The sequence below is a fragment of the Anabrus simplex genome, chromosome 1 (assembly GCF_040414725.1).
Source record: "Anabrus simplex isolate iqAnaSimp1 chromosome 1, ASM4041472v1, whole genome shotgun sequence".
Classification (NCBI taxonomy): domain Eukaryota; kingdom Metazoa; phylum Arthropoda; class Insecta; order Orthoptera; family Tettigoniidae; genus Anabrus; species Anabrus simplex.
In genome coordinates, this window is record NC_090265.1 from 406,459,901 (window position 1) to 406,478,759 (window position 18,859).

The 18,859-nt window shown below is 40.3% G+C and overlaps 1 protein-coding gene across 1 annotated transcript in view; it reads left to right on the top strand.

The window, feature by feature from the left end:
• The window catches only part of LOC136866650 (homeobox protein PKNOX2), a 621,923-nt gene that overhangs the window by 359,617 nt on the left and 243,447 nt on the right, over positions 1–18,859 (top strand). The gene's annotated exons all lie outside the window — the stretch shown is intronic.

An 18,859-nucleotide genomic window follows, 5' to 3' on the forward strand; every position in this document is an offset into this window, starting at 1 on the left:
TCTCAGTTGTTATTTTGGAGGTCATGTAATCAACCTTCTTTTCATTTAATAGACCTCAGTAGGTTGGGTATTTTACCCCTGTGTCTATGTCCAGTGAGGACAACTCGAAGGTGGAGTTTGGTGTGGCCTTTGAGAGGCTTAAAGTTGAGAGCGAGTGGCTCTTTTTGAAAATTGAGTGTTGTATGCCTCGTGGAGGCTTTTCAGTGTAATTTGGAGCAAGGGCTCCTAGGCATGAATGGGGTTTTCTGCCCCTCTGTTGAAACTTGTGTTTGGGGTAAAACTGAGCTGATTGCCCAAGCATTGTGAAGTCAGGGCGCGAAGCCCAAATCCTGTAAATATTGTAACTACCCTTTTGACTTGCTACTTTGTACCTGCCATGCTTGTTATTTCCTTATTTTGAAAAGAAAATATAACCTTGTTAAATTTTAAATTAATTTTACTTTCGTAGCTTGAGACCCGTTCACACCCGCACCTTCTTTCACCTCTACCTACCGCTAAAACACGGTAACAATTATTATTATTATTATTATTATTACATTTATGTTGATGGTATAAACATAATTCGTCAGAGATAGAAATCTTAAACAACCTTTTTTTTATGTAGGCCTTTCCGTGACAAAGTCTCTGGAATACGTATTGGAGTGAATAATTCTATAGAACTTGTGGCCCGCTAACTTTTTGTATTATCTCATAAAGATAGAAGTGCATAATGTACGGACTATAAACCTTCACATATGTAAGGTGCAAAAAATACTGTAAATATGTCCAACATTTAACAGTTTGCATCCTTGTGGAATGTTATTTCCAGCATTTTTAAAAATACATACAAGTAGGCCTACGAGTTTAGTGGAATAGTCTTTTATCGAAAATTGTTAAACGGAATTTACGTTTCATACTATATTGCAAGATTCTACTGAAGCTAATCAAGCAGTTCTCGCGACGAAAATTAATCCCATAAATGGGGGAAGACTGCGGAGTTGCCAGTATGCTCTAACAAACTAAAGCTCATGTTAACATTGATGCTTTCACGGCTCGTACTTGTAGATATGATATGGGTTTTTTTGGGCTAATGACGTGTCAAGAAAGCCAAAAGCCCATATCTTGTCTAAAACTAAAGCTCATTCAGATGTATTGTAAATTGATGCATTGTTGCCACGAGGTCCATTTTTGAGTGTTAACGTATAGTAGCTAACGCTTGGTAGAAACACTGTGAGACGGTATCGCCCATCTCCATGTGGGTTAGAAAAGACAGGTGAGGCCTTGCATTATCTTTGCATAATATAATAATACATTGACCTTTCTGTTCGCTTGTTCTCGCGTCTTCTACTATACGCTTGACACGTTGTTACGTCTCCCCCTTTCTGTCGAAGAATACCATCCGACGTCAAACATTTGCTTTGAAGTATCAAAACACAACTATTACCGAGGAAACGGGGTCATATAATGTCGCTTTCTAAATGCATAGGTACCATAAACAATGTCTTTATACGGGACCCTCAAACATACACTCGTCAAAAGGGCTCAGAATTTCTAGACAACCCAAGAAGTAGATTCGTAAGGTCTTTCCTTTCGTCAACTGGATAGATTCAGGCTCCACCGTTGATTATCCTTGAGATGACTTTCCCTTGTTTCTTATATCGCCCTTCTCTCTCTCAGGACTACAGGAACTGCAAAAACTTTGCGCGCCGTGTAGAACTAGACGTGAATAAATAAATAGCCGTGCTAAGTAGCTTAGACGGTAGAGCGCTGGCTTTCTGAGCTCAAGTTGGCAGGTTCGATCCTGGCTATGTCCGAAGGTACTTGAAGGTGCTCAAATACGTCAGCCTTGTGTCGGTAGATTTACTGACACGATAAAGAACTCCTGAGGGACAAAATTCCGGCACCTCGGTATCTCCGAAAACTTTAAAAGTAATTAGTAGTACGTAAAAACCAGTAACATTATTAATAAATGGAAAGCATTCATTTCTCTTCACTCGAAGGTCGCAGTTCAACCCAAAACCAAACCCCATCCAATAGCGCAACAGCCCCGAAGGGCCATGGTCTATCGAGCGACCACTGCTCAGCCCGAAGGCCTGCAGATTATGAGGTGTCGTGTGGTCAGCACGACGAATCCTCCCGGCCGTTATTCTTGGCTTCCTAGACCGCAGTTCAACACGAAGCCGATAAAAATACATGTGAATTTAGGCTGATCATAAACCAGCATATTTCTTAATGCTTGGTGATTAATTTTCAGCTACTTGTTGCTCTGTTTTATGGTCAGAGACCATAATGTGTACATGTTCTCATACATCGTATGTAATTTTCATAACCTCGCTTCTGTAATTGCAACTATTTATTCGTCGAAGATAGTCCAGTTGAGAGAATAATAATGGGTGACGAAGGCCGTTCTGGTTTACCGTATGTTTGCCATGAGCGAGACTATCCGAAGCTATATTTGTCTTATTTCCAGGAAAGAGAATCAGTGAGGAGAATTGGTGCATGCATTAGAACAATATTTTCCCCTTAAAATCTGTCAAGTTGGGAGGGAGATCTAAGAAATGAGACGAGCAAGAAATGCTGTTGCTGTATGCTCACTGCTCACCTCTACCGCAGTCACCATTCCGGAGGATATTAGCAGAAGGACGATGGCTAGGAACTATCCAAGCGAGACGACTGGAAAAATAAAGAACGTGTAACTTATGTTGTCCGTTACGGGCTCTTTGTATTTCAATAAAGTAGGCTAGCTGACTTCTGGCTTGGTTTCAGAACTATGACCATTTTCTCTGTTATTAAATGTGCAATGCTTTGAAATGCAATCCTACTGCAAGCACCTGCTGTACCGCACGACATACGATCGGTACTTCCAGATGCGTCCTGAGATGTTATGCCATCTATGGTCTGTCCCAAGAAATTGGGTCTTTTTGATTTCATCTGCACAATGAATGGAGTGGTGCAGTTTTGCATGTTACTAAATAAGGACGCACAATAAAACGGTTTGAGTATAAAATGATCTTGCTTATGACTTCCGTGTTGGGTCATCTTTTTTCCATTCATCTAGTGATCCTCATTGTTTTAATAATAATAATAATAATAATAATAATAATAATAATAATAATAATAATAATAATAATAATCGTATGGCTTCAGCTACAGTGTTGCTGATCTAAAGTTGTCATATATAGACGTTCATTTCGACGTTCCGCTTGCACTGCATCATTTACAGTTACTTGTTATACTGTATACGTATGTATTACCTCCGCACATCTTCTTAATTCTCATTCCGAAGATTGGTTGGCAGCAATTGTTCTCCTCCAGTTCTCTCTGCGCTCTGTTCGTCTCTTCATTTCTTCATATGGGCCTCCTCTTACATCTTCTCTGATATGTCTAGAGGAGGTGTATCAAACTGGTGGCCCGCGTACCGCAAGTGGCCCTTAGTAGTTGTTTTTTGGGCCTCATTTTGTGGACAGGTAAGGTTTTGTGCCGTCAGATAGTAACCTACCTCTATATACTATATACCTAGGTATCTGCAAAAGGTAGCCCTCAGTAAGCGTTTCCTGTAAAGTTTGCAATAAAAAAACTTAAAACTAGAAACCATATTTTGAGATTAATCCTTAGAAAAATAGTTTATTTACCTCAATAATCTTATTAGATAAAAATATACCTTTTACAGTATTTAGTTTGCATTGATGATTTAGGAGTTATAGTCGTTTTAGTGAAAGCACAGGAATGGTGTAAATATCTCATGGGGAGAAAAGAGCGAGCCAACAGTGAAACGACCGGAAGTATTTTGGAAAAACTCCGCACTACACTATGTTCATGCATCAGGAGGGAAAAGGCATATCGCTGTAAATCTATTCTTAACCCATAGGCACTCAGCCGCCACATTCACTGACACTGATAGGAATCCGCCAACTTTCTTGTACGCAGCCTCGGTGTTGCAGACTGGAGTCAAAATGCCTTCAAAAGGACTGCTCTGAAATACCACGAGCAAGTCTGAAATAGCCTGATCCGCAACAAATAAAGCATTATAAAAATAAGAAAAAAATAAGAAAAATCCATATAAGATGGAGTAAGCCTATATATTCCTTTTCTCTCTTTCTCCACTGCTTTTCTTAAGAAAAATAAAAAAGAAGTAAAGAAGGAAAATAAGCCATGTTTTGTCGAGTAAGAGCGCATCCACTGTTCTTTCTCCCCTGCTTTTCCTTAAGAAGAAAACATGAAAATGAAGGGAGGAAAAAGGAATCAAATTTGATAGAGTAAGTTCTCGGCGACTGTTCATTTCCTTTCTTTCTTAACTGCCTTTCCTAAAAGTGAATAAGAAGAAGAAGAAAGAGTTATATTTTATCGAGTAAGCCTTCAGCAATTGCTGTTTTTCTTTATTTGTCCCGTGTTTTCCTAAAGCAGAAGAAAAAAGTAAATGAGATGAAGGAGGAGCCATATATGATGGAGCAAGTCCTCATCATCCATTCTTCATTTTCTTTCTCCATCGGTTTTCCAACACTATGAGGTCACGGGTGTGGACAATTACGCTTACGGGTACGTAGCCCGTAAGGCAGAAAACGTACCATACCAGTCCGCTTACGGGTGCATGGAGCATTCGAAATGGTGCTGTCTTAGTCATTCTCCACATTGTAAATGTACCTTGAACGAACAGACTGAAAATGTCTTCATCCAGTCCTTTATAATGCAGAAGATTACGATTAAGATACATAGAATACAGATTCAAACTCTAATCGTGATCAGAATTGTCGGGGAGGATATTACCTGTAATAATGTAACGAGAGGAACAGGCTGAAAATGTCTTCATCCAGTCTTTTATAATGCAGAAGATTACGATTAAGATACTCAGAATACAGATTCAAACTCTAATCGTGATCAGAGTTGTCGAGGAGGATAATTCCTGTAATAATGTAACGAGAGCTCCAGAATTTATGTAGAGAAAATCTGGAGTTAGAGTTGTATTTATTTCGACTGCAGTATTTAGCGATTAACTACAAAGTAAAATAAGTAATAATTGTATTTATTTATTTATTTATTTATTTATTTATTTATTTATTTATTTATTTATTTATTTATTTATTTATTTATTTATTTATTTATTTATTTATTTATTTAGTGTATGGCTCTGAAAGCTGCGAGTGTCCGAGGATGAGTTCGGCTCGCCTGGTGCAGGTCTTTCTATTTGACACCTATGGGCGACCTGCGCATCTGGGTGTGAGATGTGACGGTAATGAGGTAGCGAGAGGGTGAAACCCGATGTTGGCACATAGCCTACTCCTGTCGAATAACATCAAGGGGTCTGCTCAAGGCTTAACGTCTCCATCCGACGGACGAATCACCATCAACAACGTCATATGCCCTCAACAAAACTTTCAGCACGGAAATAGTCTATACTGCTTTATTTTGCATTTAAACTCTTTGGGTCGCACTCTCCATATGTCGACCTCAACAGAATAAAAGACTTCCGCGCCCTGTTGGTTGTGTGGTATGTGGTCAGATGTGTTATGAAGATGTTTCCAGTGCGCTGTTCTGATGAAGTGCACGTAGGAGTGATAATTTTAAAGTATTGGCATAAGATCGATAATACTTTGACGATATACCCTGTTGATTAGTCTTGGCTGAATGGTCAGCGTACTGGCTTTCTGTTCAGAGGGCCTCGGGTTCGATTCCCCGTGGAACGGTGATTTTAACTGCGTATTGTTAATTCGTACGACTCAGGGACAGGGTATGGTTGTCCCAATACAACGCACCACATTATCGACCACCACGCAAACACATAATAGTGAATTCGTCTCTCCATATAGGTATGGAGTCAGCAAAGGCATCTGGCCGTAAAACTGCGCCTTGATCCACGTGTGCGACACAGTTCTTATCCGCATTTCCACCAGTGTAGGAAAAGCTGTAGAAGGTAGTTGATTGGTTGAAGTTCCTGATACTTTTACACCAGCCTGGTTACTGGAGCCATTAACCTAAATAGTCACCTTAATTCCTTTGTGTTTTCGATAGCCCTGGCTGTTTAGCCGAGTTGGTAAATATGCGTCAGCTCAGGTCGAAAGGATGCACGTATATTCCTTGTCAGAAAATCCAGAAATTAAGAAACGAGATGACCACTTCTAACCATGGTGTGCAGTCAGTCTACAACAAAAATGAGTATCAGATTAATTCCAGGGTATTGAGTATTGGTGGCCGGGCATATGAAGCTAGCCAATTATCCCATTTGCATTTATTTCCGGTACAAGAAACAATGACAGGCATTACCTTTTACTGCTTAATAACTCGTAACAAGTATGGCAATGAGCATTTTTTAAATTTTCAGGAGTTAGGAGATGTTTGCTGCTTATTTGTTTTACCCTGCATGGTGGTAAGAACCAGGTTGTGAATGGTACGGTGAACTATCGAGTACATGCACTGCCGCCGAGGTTCATGGGGTCAGCATTATACCTTTCCATTTAGTTGGTCCGAGTTCAGTTGCCGGCGCTGCTACTGCCACAAATTTGATGCTTGTTTCTAGAGTGTTGTCAACAGCGTGAACATGATTGAGAAGAAAAGTAGATTAGAATCCTCTCGACCATCGAGGGAGTGATTTTTCCATGCCATTCTGGACGGATGCTAGGGTGGTGGGCCACAGGCTATTCCTTACCAATCCTAACCCAATAACAAGTTCACAAATGGCACAGAGATTATGAGGTCGACTTTGAACAATAAGTACATGGGGCAGTTGACCATGATTTTCCCAGATTGCTTTTGAGAAGGTATGGTCTTGATTGTAAAATACACGTAAATGCACTTAGTGGTTGTAATTTAAGTCGAACGTGGGGGCAAACGGCTCAGATTTCGCCCATTAGCAGAACAGAGAAATGTATCCTGAGCTTTATTATTTTTCATTTACTTCAGTATACCTTTTTTCTTTTTCATTTGAGGTAGTATGGCTACCTTTGCTTACATAAGTATGTGAAACCTGCTTGTTTACTTGTGTCTCTACGTTTTTACGACCTTCAGAGGCCAAGGACTGCAAATTAGCCGTTACGTTATTCCTGGGACGAGCATGGGTGGACAGATGTTCTAGAACTTTACTTTATGTCTTATTTTTGAACTTACCCGTCGCAGCCTTCTAGATAAATGTATTGATCATGTGCCATCATCTTTTCCGCTTTCTTTTCAGCCCGGAAAAGGGACGGGATAGCACGGTAACATAATATCAAAGATTGGAATAGTAATCACTTAGTGTTCAGTAGGAAATTTCTAGACCGACGTGCTACCATGTCTTACTGGATATCGCAAGGATTTGAACCCTGGACGGTCAGATTAAAATGCCTCTTACTATTTCATCGCACCCTTGTAATAATTCATTCTCTGGAGAGTTCTTAAGCGAGTGTATGTTCAAAAAGGAGGAAAACGATAATCTCGTGCGACTGAAAAGTTCCAATGTAGGAATATCTCTGCATTTGACTGTAGCGATTGAGAAGGAAGACGCCAACAAATCTGTAGCTAAGGATGGCTACTCATAGTTCTTATTATATTAAGGCACACTCCTTAGTTCAGAAAGTTTTTGCTCTACCATGCTCACATGTTGTACGCCTGTGGGAACGTGTTAGTCAACCCGCCGCCCAGGGCTGTCAGATTAGTTGCCTATAGCAATAGGGGCACTACTTGTGGTAATTATGAACACTGTCTTGGCGAGTTGACGATGGGCAGGGCCAATGGGAAGTACTTCCGTGCTAGTGATAGCGCCCTCCTATTAGATATGCTTCAAGCTTAAGGATAGTGGACTGATGGTATCCTGACATACGAGATACGTAACATCGCACCGCCTAAGATCTTGGTAACTTGTGTAAGATTTTCTACCGCGTGTTTCCGCTCCTACTATTTCCCGAATAGTGGATACTGGCCGCAGTTAAGTGACTGCAGCTATCGAGCTCGGTGATAGAACCTCTTGAAGGGAGTGTGTCGCACACCCTCCGAACTCGGACGCTATTTTGTTTAGCAACAAGTATTGTAATAATAGCAATAATAATATTTATCAATAAACTTCAGATTTTAGCTCATGATTTAGTACAATATATCAACTGAACCAGTATCTGGATCCTCCCGCTGTCACCCTCCTCAAGCAAGTACCTGCTCCCCGAAGTAATTTTTGTTGTTGTTGCAATTTATTCAAATGTTTGTTTAGGGACTAGTTTTAGTTGTGTGTTTTGAAACTATTGTCCACGAATTGTGTTTTGAGACGTAACCAATATGCGTCCTACATAATGGTATTGTTACAAGCTGTTTTCGAAATGAACGATTACCTGCCCGTCAGGGTACACCGTAAATGTTCTCAATTGAGGCAACTAAGGTCACAAGACTTCATGACGCTGAGTTCATATGATGATTATTTTAAGGGACCAAACACCTAGATCGTCGGCCTCGGGGTCATGTGTAGTGTTAGTGTATGCGATGACAGTTCATCTTGAGCGCTTGCAGCAAATTACCAAAATAATAATAATAAGAAGAAGAAGAAGAAGAAAAGAGCCTGGACATTGAGTTGTCATCTTTTAACTGGATCATCACTCGATTTGCTAGATTAACTTTACTGTAAATACAAGGATACGGGTTACAGGAATGCGTGTGTAGTAAGTTTTTCGTGTTCTTTACTTTTTTTAATTATGAAGTCATTTTTCAATTTTACGTAATTATTTTGTCGATTTCTGCAATTAATTGTATATTTTTTATTTTATTCCTCTTTCTTTGTTCTGGGTTATTATGTAGTCATTTTCATGTATTTACTTTGAGTAATTAATATATTTGAATACTCAAATATATCAGAAGTTTCAGTGCTCATTTCGGAGCTCGTCAATATACAAGAACGTACTGAGAAGTATTCGGCGTTCTTTTGCATTTGAGAACCTGTATATCACCATTACCTACTGAAATCTATACAGGCGTGCATTATCTTTGATATGTTCTCTTCCAGAAACACCATTGGTTAGATATTAATGAAGTTCTATTATTTTAGCAATTTTTTACTCTTAAAAAAATCTCAAACATTATCTCACGTTTTTGTATCAATTATTGATGATAATGATGATGCTTATTGTTTAAAGGGGCCTAACATCTAGGTCATCGGCCCCTAATGGTAATGACAAAACTTCAAAATCATCCACTGACCAGAATAAAAAATGTGATGAAGAATGAATCAGTGGATCCGACCCAGAAACTATCATAAACAATAGTATTACTGACCAATGGATGCTTCTAAAGCACAGTCCACAATCGGGGATGCTTGTTGTCTAAAGGGGTCCAAAATCCAGGTCAGCGGCCCCTCATAATGGTACTTATCGCTAATAAAGTAGAACCATGATATTTGTCATGTTGCGGTACTAATCAAAAGTAGCGTAGACTCACGGTGTTCCACACATTAAGGTACTACTCACAAGTATTGTACATCCCATAGGTAACGCAGACCTGTGGTGTTTCTCACATAATGGCGCCACTCATAGGCAACGCAAACCCACGGTGTTCCTCACCTAGGTGTACTAATCACAGGGACCTGAACTATCTTGTGGTGCTCGTCACATAGCGGTGTTGCTCATATAATGGTACTAATCACAGGCAACGCCAAGACCCGTGGTGTTTCTCACAATTATACTAATCACGGGTACTAGAAACCCACAGTGAACCACTCTCTGCTGCTACTAATCACAAACCTATTGTGTACCCAACATAGTGGTACTACTCGCAAGTAAAGGCGACCCATGGTGTTCTCCGCGTGATGGTACTAATCACAAGTAGTTTCATGGTTCTAATACAATCATCCTTTGGTCGCCCCGTTCAGTCGCCTCTTACGACATGCCCCCCTTATCGTGGGTGTATTCTTCGTCTGCCTCCCCCACCTACAGGGGGTGTATCAATTATAATTATTATTATTAACATTATAAATTAATCCCACTACGAATGAAAAATAGTGTGGATAACGTAGATGTATTACTTTGAGTAAATAAATATTTTCCTTCACAGTTTAGGGGTCCTTTTTGCTAATTTCAAATGAGTGTCCTTTGCGTGGTTACAGAGGCTCTATAGAGGACTTAAACTGTATCTCAAACGAAGCTCTTCTCTGGCTATTAAATTTTGACATGGAACTTTAGTTATGAACTTGAGATGGTAGTTGTATATATTGTATATAATATTGTATTCATCATACGCTAAATAAATAATAAATAAATAATAATGGTCAATTTGTAGGGCATTTATTGGATAATCAAAACCCGAACCCCGCTTATACAATGTACATTATCTCTACAATAGTTAATAATTTGTGGCTCCAAATACAAATTTTGGTCATTAAAGGTCAACCTGGTTCATTTCTTAAACGCCTTTCTCTCCTTACTTCGATAAGCATTTCTGTAGTATAAACAATCCAAATCACGTAAGTGGTACATTTGTCAGATTAGTCTGAATCCGTTAAGTGTACTAGTGTTAATAGTGGTGATTATTATTTTAAGATGAAGTACAACTGGGCAACCATTCTCTCTTTACACTAATCCGGAGGAGAAAAGAAGACGACCAAAACTTCGAAGAATGAAGAAATCACTGAAAGGAAGGGAATGGCCATGAAGGGGGTGAAAATGGAAGAACACCTAGGCCTCGCAAACCTAACACAGTCGGGGTCAGAAAATAAAAAGAGTTGACCAAGGGAGGTCAGTTAGGAAAGATGAAAGTGAGGAATCCGATACAAGTAATTGGAAGGAATGCCAGACTCAGCTTGGGGACACGATCCACAAATGAAAGCCCCTGGGTCTCCTTTATGACAGGTAGGGGATACCGTGGATGTATTCTACCATCCCCACCTACTGAAGGGTATGGAAAAGGTTAGTACAGGATAAAGTGCCATAGAGAGCTGAACAAAACCAGTCTACGAGTAACAGCAATTCAAGCTATTTGCTATTTTCAGTCAGTTTCAAACTGCGCGAAGTTAATGGCAAATAAGAGTGATGTTGACATCCGTGAGACAGAACTGCATTGCATCATGAAGCAATAATAAATTTAATCATGAAATGTCTCCTTATGTTATGCAACTTGGTAGGAGAAAAAATAATCTAAGTTAATATAGTATAGTACAAATGGAGTTAAGCTCTTAGTGGTATCGGTAACCAAACAGTTACCTACATGTTATAAGTAGAGAACAAACTTCATGAAATTTTATATTCTATATCCCTGTTATGACTTCATGATTTCTTGTGTTACCACGGCATATAAATTAATAGCTAAGACTTGAGTATATATCAAATCCGTTAAGAGGCGGCAATATTAAATGCGTACACAACTTCAATTTACTAATATTGTCGAATGTGTCAACGGCGAGAGTGCAGACAATTTTCCGTAACGAAATGCCGCCGCCATCATAAAGACAAGTGAGAAAGGAAATTCGTAGGTCGATTTTGTTAAGTCATATACCCACTACGCACTAAGTTATGAGCCTGTAAATAAGAAGTCGGGTCAAGAAAATTACAACTGAGCCAGTGTAAAATGTGTTATGTCAATTATGTCACATAACACACTTAGCTCACAATCTGGAAATTTACGGGGCAACTGTTTCAATTTACTCTCTCTCTCTCTCTCTCTCTCTCTCTCTCTCTCTCTCTCTCTCTCTCTCTCTCTCTCTCTCTCTCTCTTCGAAGCTGACATCAACACTTCCCACACCGCAACATGTAGGCCTACATTTTGCCTTATAATTTTGTGACTCTAAGGATGTGTGGGATCACTATGCATACGGTTGATAAATACACCATGTCAGTGCTTTGCGTACACTTTCTCAATACACCGTGTGTTGCATGTATCTTCGTCTTTCTGACGTTGAATACCAACATAAGAGACGTCAAAGTCGCATAAAGGGTGGATACAAAAATACAAACTCCATCGATAAACATGGAAAAGAATTACTTGAAATATTATGTGAGGCCTTCGATGCACGGAATCCACTGTCTCCAAAATAGTCTTACTGATATGCTAAGGATGTAGGTACTGTCTGCCCATACATTCGATTTTTGTCACGAGTTCGAGATTGTTGGGTTGATAGTATACACAATGCGGAGATTATATCTATTTAATTTTGGAAGGTATCTATCACTCTGTTTATCTATCTATATATATATAAAATAACTTGACTGACTGACTGACTGACTGACTGACTGACTGACTGACTGACTGACTGACTGACTGACTGACTGACTGATTCATCATCGCCGAGCCAAAACTACTGGACGTACAGAAATGAAATTTTGGGGATACATATATATTAGAGTGTGTTTGCTCACTAAGAGAGGACTTTTGGCTATTCAGTCGCTAACGGGGTGAAAAGGGGAGTGAATTGTATAAATGAGTATATCTATATCTCAAAAGCTTAAAGGTCTACAGATGTAAAAATTGGTATTTGGAACCTTCTTTAAAAAGAAAGAACACGTATTTTTTGCTTTCGGAAAATCCCATTAAGGGGGGTGAAGAAAGGTGAAAAAGTGGTTGAATACCTTTTATGAGGATACCTATACCTCAAAAACAGAAATAGTATATTCCAGAAATGTAACATGTTATAGACGTGAACATTGGTATTTGGAATCTCTTTTATACTGTAAATAAAGAAATATTTATTTTTTATTTCGAAAAAGCACTTAAGCGGGTAGAAATGACTGAAAAATCGCTTGAATTATTTTTATTAGGATACTGATATCTCAAAACTGAATATGTTACAGACGTGAAAATTGGTGTTTTGAGTCTCCTTTAAAAATAAAGAAATACGTATTTTCTACTTTTGGAAAATTCACTTAAGGGGGGGTAAATGAATTGAAAAATTAGTTGAATTCTTTGTATAAGGATACTTATATTTCAAAAACTAAATATGTTTCAGGCGTGAAAATTGGTATTTGGAATCTCCTTAAAAAATAAAGAAACATGCATTCTTTTGTTTTCGGAAAATCCACTTGGGGGTGAAAGAATTGAAGAATTGGTTGAATTATTGTATGATGATACAACAACCTAAATATATTACAGACGTGATAATTGGTTTTTGGAATCACCTTTAAAAATAAAGAGAGACACGTTTTGGTGGAAAAATCAGTTTGGTGGGGGGAGTAAAAAGGAGTTGAATTCTTTTGATGATACTTATATCTCAAACTGAAGATGTTACAGACGTGAAAGTTGGTATTTTGTATCTCCTTTAAAAATAAAGAAACATGCATTTATGTGTTTTAGGAAAATCCACTTAAGGGGCTGAAAAGAATCGAAAAAGCGGGTGAATTTTTAAAATGAGTACCGGTATATCTACAATATATGTCAAAAACTTAACACGTTACAGGCAAGAAACTTGGTATTTGGAAAGTCCTTTACAAATACAGGATCATGTACCTTCCTTTCGCGAAAGGTACATAACGGAGGTGAAAAGAAGTGGAAAAAGAGTTGAATTATTTTTTATGAGGATAGTTATATCTCAAAAACTGAAGACACTACAGACAGGAGGAAGGCCTGATCAAGGGTTTGAATTCCTCTTACCGAGATACTTATATCTCAAAGACTGAAGATGTTACACACGTGGAAATAGGTATTTGGAATCTACTTTAAAAATAAAGAAACTGTTTGTTTGTTTTTTCGATTGAGAGAAGGCGTTTCTCACATGTACAGTTCTATTTCGCATGATCATCTTAGCCCGAAAAGGCAATGCCACAAACGTGGTTTACAAAGAGTTTCTCAGGTAAATTAAACACAATTCTTCGGTGAGTGTTTGTACTTTAGGGATTTTCAGATAATGTCTTAGTACAGTACGAAAAACTATTACTTATATCATATTACACAATCCACGCGAGCGAAGCCGCAGGCAACTGTTATTATTGAATAAACGCAGTAACTGCTGATCTTTGTTAATGAAACTTGGCAATATTAAAGTACAGATATCCAGAATTTACCTGCACTTGATCAGGGCCTAACGAATGAGATACGGGGCCGCTTGCCAAAATTTCGGGTCCCCTCAAATAAAATGTAAAACCTATTAATAACTTAATATACATTTAATTATAACCGGCAGAAGTAATGCAATATATTGTCAAATTATATCAACAAACCGATTAATCGTTATTGTAAGATTATTATTATTATTATTATTATTATTATTATTATTATTATTATTATTTAATAGGTTTTATTTGACTGCCTCCGTAGTTTTAAGAGCTATAAGCTGCTGAACTGCCAACCACGAACCACTTAAATGTTCGTACTTAACTTTAATTGGTTTCATTTTTTAATAACTACAGAACTATAATTTGTAACCGATGTCGAAGTCTCGGTTATAATAATTTATTCGATTACAAGACAGAAAAACATGAGATGGTATGAAAGTCCTTCATGGGTATCACTGTAAGTACCTATGTGTTAATACACTGACTGACAGAGCAAATGCAACACCAAGAAGGAGTGGTCAGAACTTTATGCCAATTGCAGGGTAGACTGACGTCACTGAGGTATGCTCATGATGTGAAATGCGCCGCTGTGCTGCGCACGTAGCGAACGATAAATGGGACACGGCCTTGGCGAATGGCCCACTTCGTACCGTGATTTCTCAGCCGACAGTCATTGTAGAACGTGTTGTCGTGTGCCACAAAGACACGTGTATAGCTAAGAATGCCAGGCCGCCGTCAACGGAGGCATTTCCAGCAGACAGACGACTTTACGAGGGGTATGGTGATCGGGCTGAGAAGGGCAGGTTGGTCGCTTCGTCAAATCGCAGCCGATACCCATAGGGATGTGTCCACGGTGCAGCGCCTGTGGCGAAGATGGTTGACGCAGGGACATGTGGCACGTGCGAGGGGTCCAGGCGCAGCCCGAGTGACGTCAGCACGCGAGGATCGGCGCATCCGCCGCCAAGCGGTGGCAGCCCCGCACGCCACGTCAACCGCCATTCTTCAGCATGTGCAAGCACCCTGGCTGTTCCAATATCGAGCAGAACAATTTCCCGTCGATTGGTTGAAGGAGGCCTGCACTCCCGGCGTCCGCTCAGAAGACTACCATTGACTCCACAGCATAGACGTGCACGCCTGGCATGGTGCCGGGCTAGAGCGACTTGGATGAGGGAATGGCGGAACGTCGTGTTCTCCGATGAGTCACGCTTCTGTTCTGTCAGTGATAGTCACCGCAGACGAGTGTGGCGTCGGCGTGGAGAAAGGTCAAATCCGGCAGTAACTGTGGAGCGCCCTACCGCTAGACAACGCGGCATCATGGTTTGGGGCGCTATTGCGTATGATTCCACGTCACCTCTAGTGCGTATTCAAGGCACGTTAAATGCCCACCGCTACGTGCAGCATGTGCTGCGACCGGTGGCACTCCCGTACCTTCAGGGGCTGCCCAATGCTCTGTTTCAGAAGGATAATGCCCGCCCACACACTGCTCGCATCTCCCAACAGGCTCTACGAGGTGTACAGATGCTTCCGTGGCCAGCGTACTCTCCGGATCTCTCACCAATCGAACACGTGTGGGATCTCATTGGACGCCGTTTGCAAACTCTGCCCCAGCCTCGTACGGACGACCAACTGTGGCAAATGGTTGACAGAGAATGGAGAACCATCCCTCAGGACACCATCCGCACTCTTATTGACTCTGTACCTCGACGTGTTTCTGCGTGCATCGCTGCTCGCGGTGGTCCTACAGCCTACTGAGTCGATGCCGTGAGCATTGTGTAACCTGCATATCGGTTTGAAATAAACATCAATTATTCTTCCGTGCCGACTCTGTTTTTTCCCCAACTTTCATCCCTTTCGAACCACTCCTCCTTGGTGTTGCATTTGCTCTATCAGTCAGTGTATAAGGAAAAATCTTCATTGGATTAACCATATATGCTGGACTGTAAATAAAGGCTGTAGATCTCTCCATACGGTTATGAGGATATTTAGGAGTCGTAGGAAGAAGAAAGAGCATGTAAGTCACCGCTAAGACCACAATTAGAGTATGTTTCCAGTGCATGAGACTCTTACCATAAATTCTTGATTCGAGAACTGGGAGGGGAAAAAATCAGCACGATTTGTTATTTGTGGTTTCCGATGAAAGAGCAGTCTTACGAAAATGTTGCAGACTGGTGCTAAACGGTATGTCAGTGGAGAAAAGACGTGGAGCTTGACAAAGACAGTGTCACCTCCGTACAGGCCATGAAGGCCCTTGGAGGAGTGGAAGGTAAAGGCTTCCACCATTGTTAACCGCGGCACGTGATGGGGTAGAGTGGTTAGCTCTACGCCCGACCGCCTTTGCCCCCAGTAATTAACCTTTGCTTTGCTTTAGGTAAACAACTGATAGGGAGTCTGACACCTGGGTGGCGGCTCAGAATGTAAATTAGTGGTGATTGATTGATTGATTGATTGATTGATTGATTGATTGATTGATTGATTGATTGATTGATTGATTGATTGATTGATTGATTGATTGATTGATTGATTGATTGATTGATTGAAATAAAAACATGAATATATCTGTGAGTTACGTTACATACTGTTCAAGATATACGAGCATAATAAAATACGTACTAATGATGAACCGCACTATGGTTTCCTTATATCAGAACACCTATCTAGCATCCCTGAAAAATCTCTCGAGGTTTGTCGGCCGATGTAGAAACCACCACCGCCTTGGGAGTACAGCAGGGCCTGATAATTGTGCTTGCATTTTTTTTTGTGTTATTGTTCTTTAGACGTTGCCTAGTTTTCTGTCCGACGGCAACATCGGCGCGAGTCGTAAGTTGACCACGAAGTTGACTACGCTCAGTGAGTCGTGGAGTAGTAGGCTTAAGTTTAGATGCGAGAGATGGAGTCTTTGAAGACCACAGTCAGCAGCCTGATGTTGTCTTCTTCCGTAAATTCCCTTTCACATCACGCAAATCCGCTGGGCTTCTAGTCAGCTGAGAGGCACGCGCCAGGCGGAATATGGCAAAGGATGCAGTAGTTCGTTTCTCGATAGGAGCTCTGGCGCCTCTAATTAGTATCCAGCTCATATTTGCACTGTCGGCTCTCTATCTTTACATGACCACATTGATGTATTATCATCCAAATCAATGTTCTATAAACCGAGCGAGTTGGCCGTGCATTTAGGAGTGCGCAGCTGTGAGCTTGCATTCGGGAGATGGTGGGTTCCCCACTGTCGACAGCCCTGAAGATGGTTTTCCGTGGTTTCCGATTTTCACACCAGTCAAATGCTGGTGCTGTATCTTAATTAAGGTCACGGCCGCTTCCTTCGCACTCATAGCCCTTTCCTGTCCCGTCGTCGTCATAAGATTATATGTGCCAATGCGGCGTAAAACAACTTGTAAAGACAAGTTATATCCTATGCACCCCTGACCATTTAGACCAATAGGTTGCATAACTAACCAGAATGTGTACTGTTGGGAGATCAGAAGAATGTACATGCCCGGTGAGGCACGGGGCGAAGGGGTTTTCACCAGCAGAGCTAGTAACGTAATGGTTACCATAGCAAATCCGCTACTACCCTGGCGACTTTATATTAACTTCTACTGGCAGCTCTTCGCTCTTGTCAGTTGTAATCCGGCAAACTGCAAAGTGTGAGTCAATGTTTTCGCGTAGCAGATAAGAGTCGATCAGCCTTGGCAGAACAGGAAGTTCGTGCTTGCAGGCCACATTCCTCATTCTTGCATTCTTTTCACTTCTACACAGTACATACCAATAAAACTAGTACAATGGTATTATATTGTTCATCGTCATTATCCAGGTATTCTGCCTTATGGCAGGTCTTGTCATGGGATGAACCTCTTCCAGTTTTGCCTGTCCTGCGCCAAGTTTTTCGTATCCGAGTATTTATTTCCTTTGATAATGTCCAACATTTGATATCTTTTCCTTCCTCTTCCTCGTTTGCCATTCACCATTCCTTCTGTTCCTTCTTTCAGTAAACAGTCCCTCCTTAAACAATGTCCGATCCAGTTCATTTTTCTCCTTCTAATGGTTTGCAACACACTTCGTTCTTCTCCAACTCTTCGTAATACCTCCTCATTCCTTATCTGGTCTTCCCGTTTCACTTGTTCTATTCTCCTCCATACCCACATCTCTAGCGCGTCCAATCTACTCTCATCTTTCTTTCGCAATGTCCAAGTCTCTGCGCCATACAGCGCTATGCTCCAAATATAACTCTTAGCAAGTCTTTTCCTCAAATCTTTGTTTAGTGGTCCACAAAGTAATTTCGATTTTCTCTTAAAGCCGTCTTTTGCTGTGACAATTCTTTTCTTAATACCTGTCGTGCAATACATTCTCTCATCATACTTCACAAATACTTAAAGTTACTGACTTGTTCTATTTCTTCTCCCCCTATACTAATGCCTCAACTTCTACCTCTTCCTCCAATTATCATACTTTTGGTCTTCTTATTCATTCTCATTTCATATTCTTCTAGTTTGATGTTGAGTTTATCTAACATTGTATCATTTCACGTTCGCTTTCTCCCATCACAACCATATCATCTGCAAATCTTATACATTCTATTCTCCTACCTCCAACACAAACTCCACTTTTTCCATTAAAACTTGATTATTTCTTCGAAATATATGTTGAACAGTATCGGTGATAAAGAGCAGCCCTGTCTTACACCTCTTCCTAATTCAATTTCTTCACTCATCTCATCCTCTATTCTCACTCTTGCTCTCTGGTTTAAATACAAATTCTTTATTAGCCTTCTGTCCCTCCAATCAACTCCACATTTCTGCAGGATTGTCATCAATTTGTCCCATCTGACAAAGTCAAAAGCCTTCTCAAGATCAATAAATACAGCATAAACCTTCCTGTTTTTCTCTATGTACCTCTCTCGTATCACCCACAGTAGCCCAATGGTATATCTTGTTCCAACTCCTCGCCTGAAACCAAACTGTTCTTCA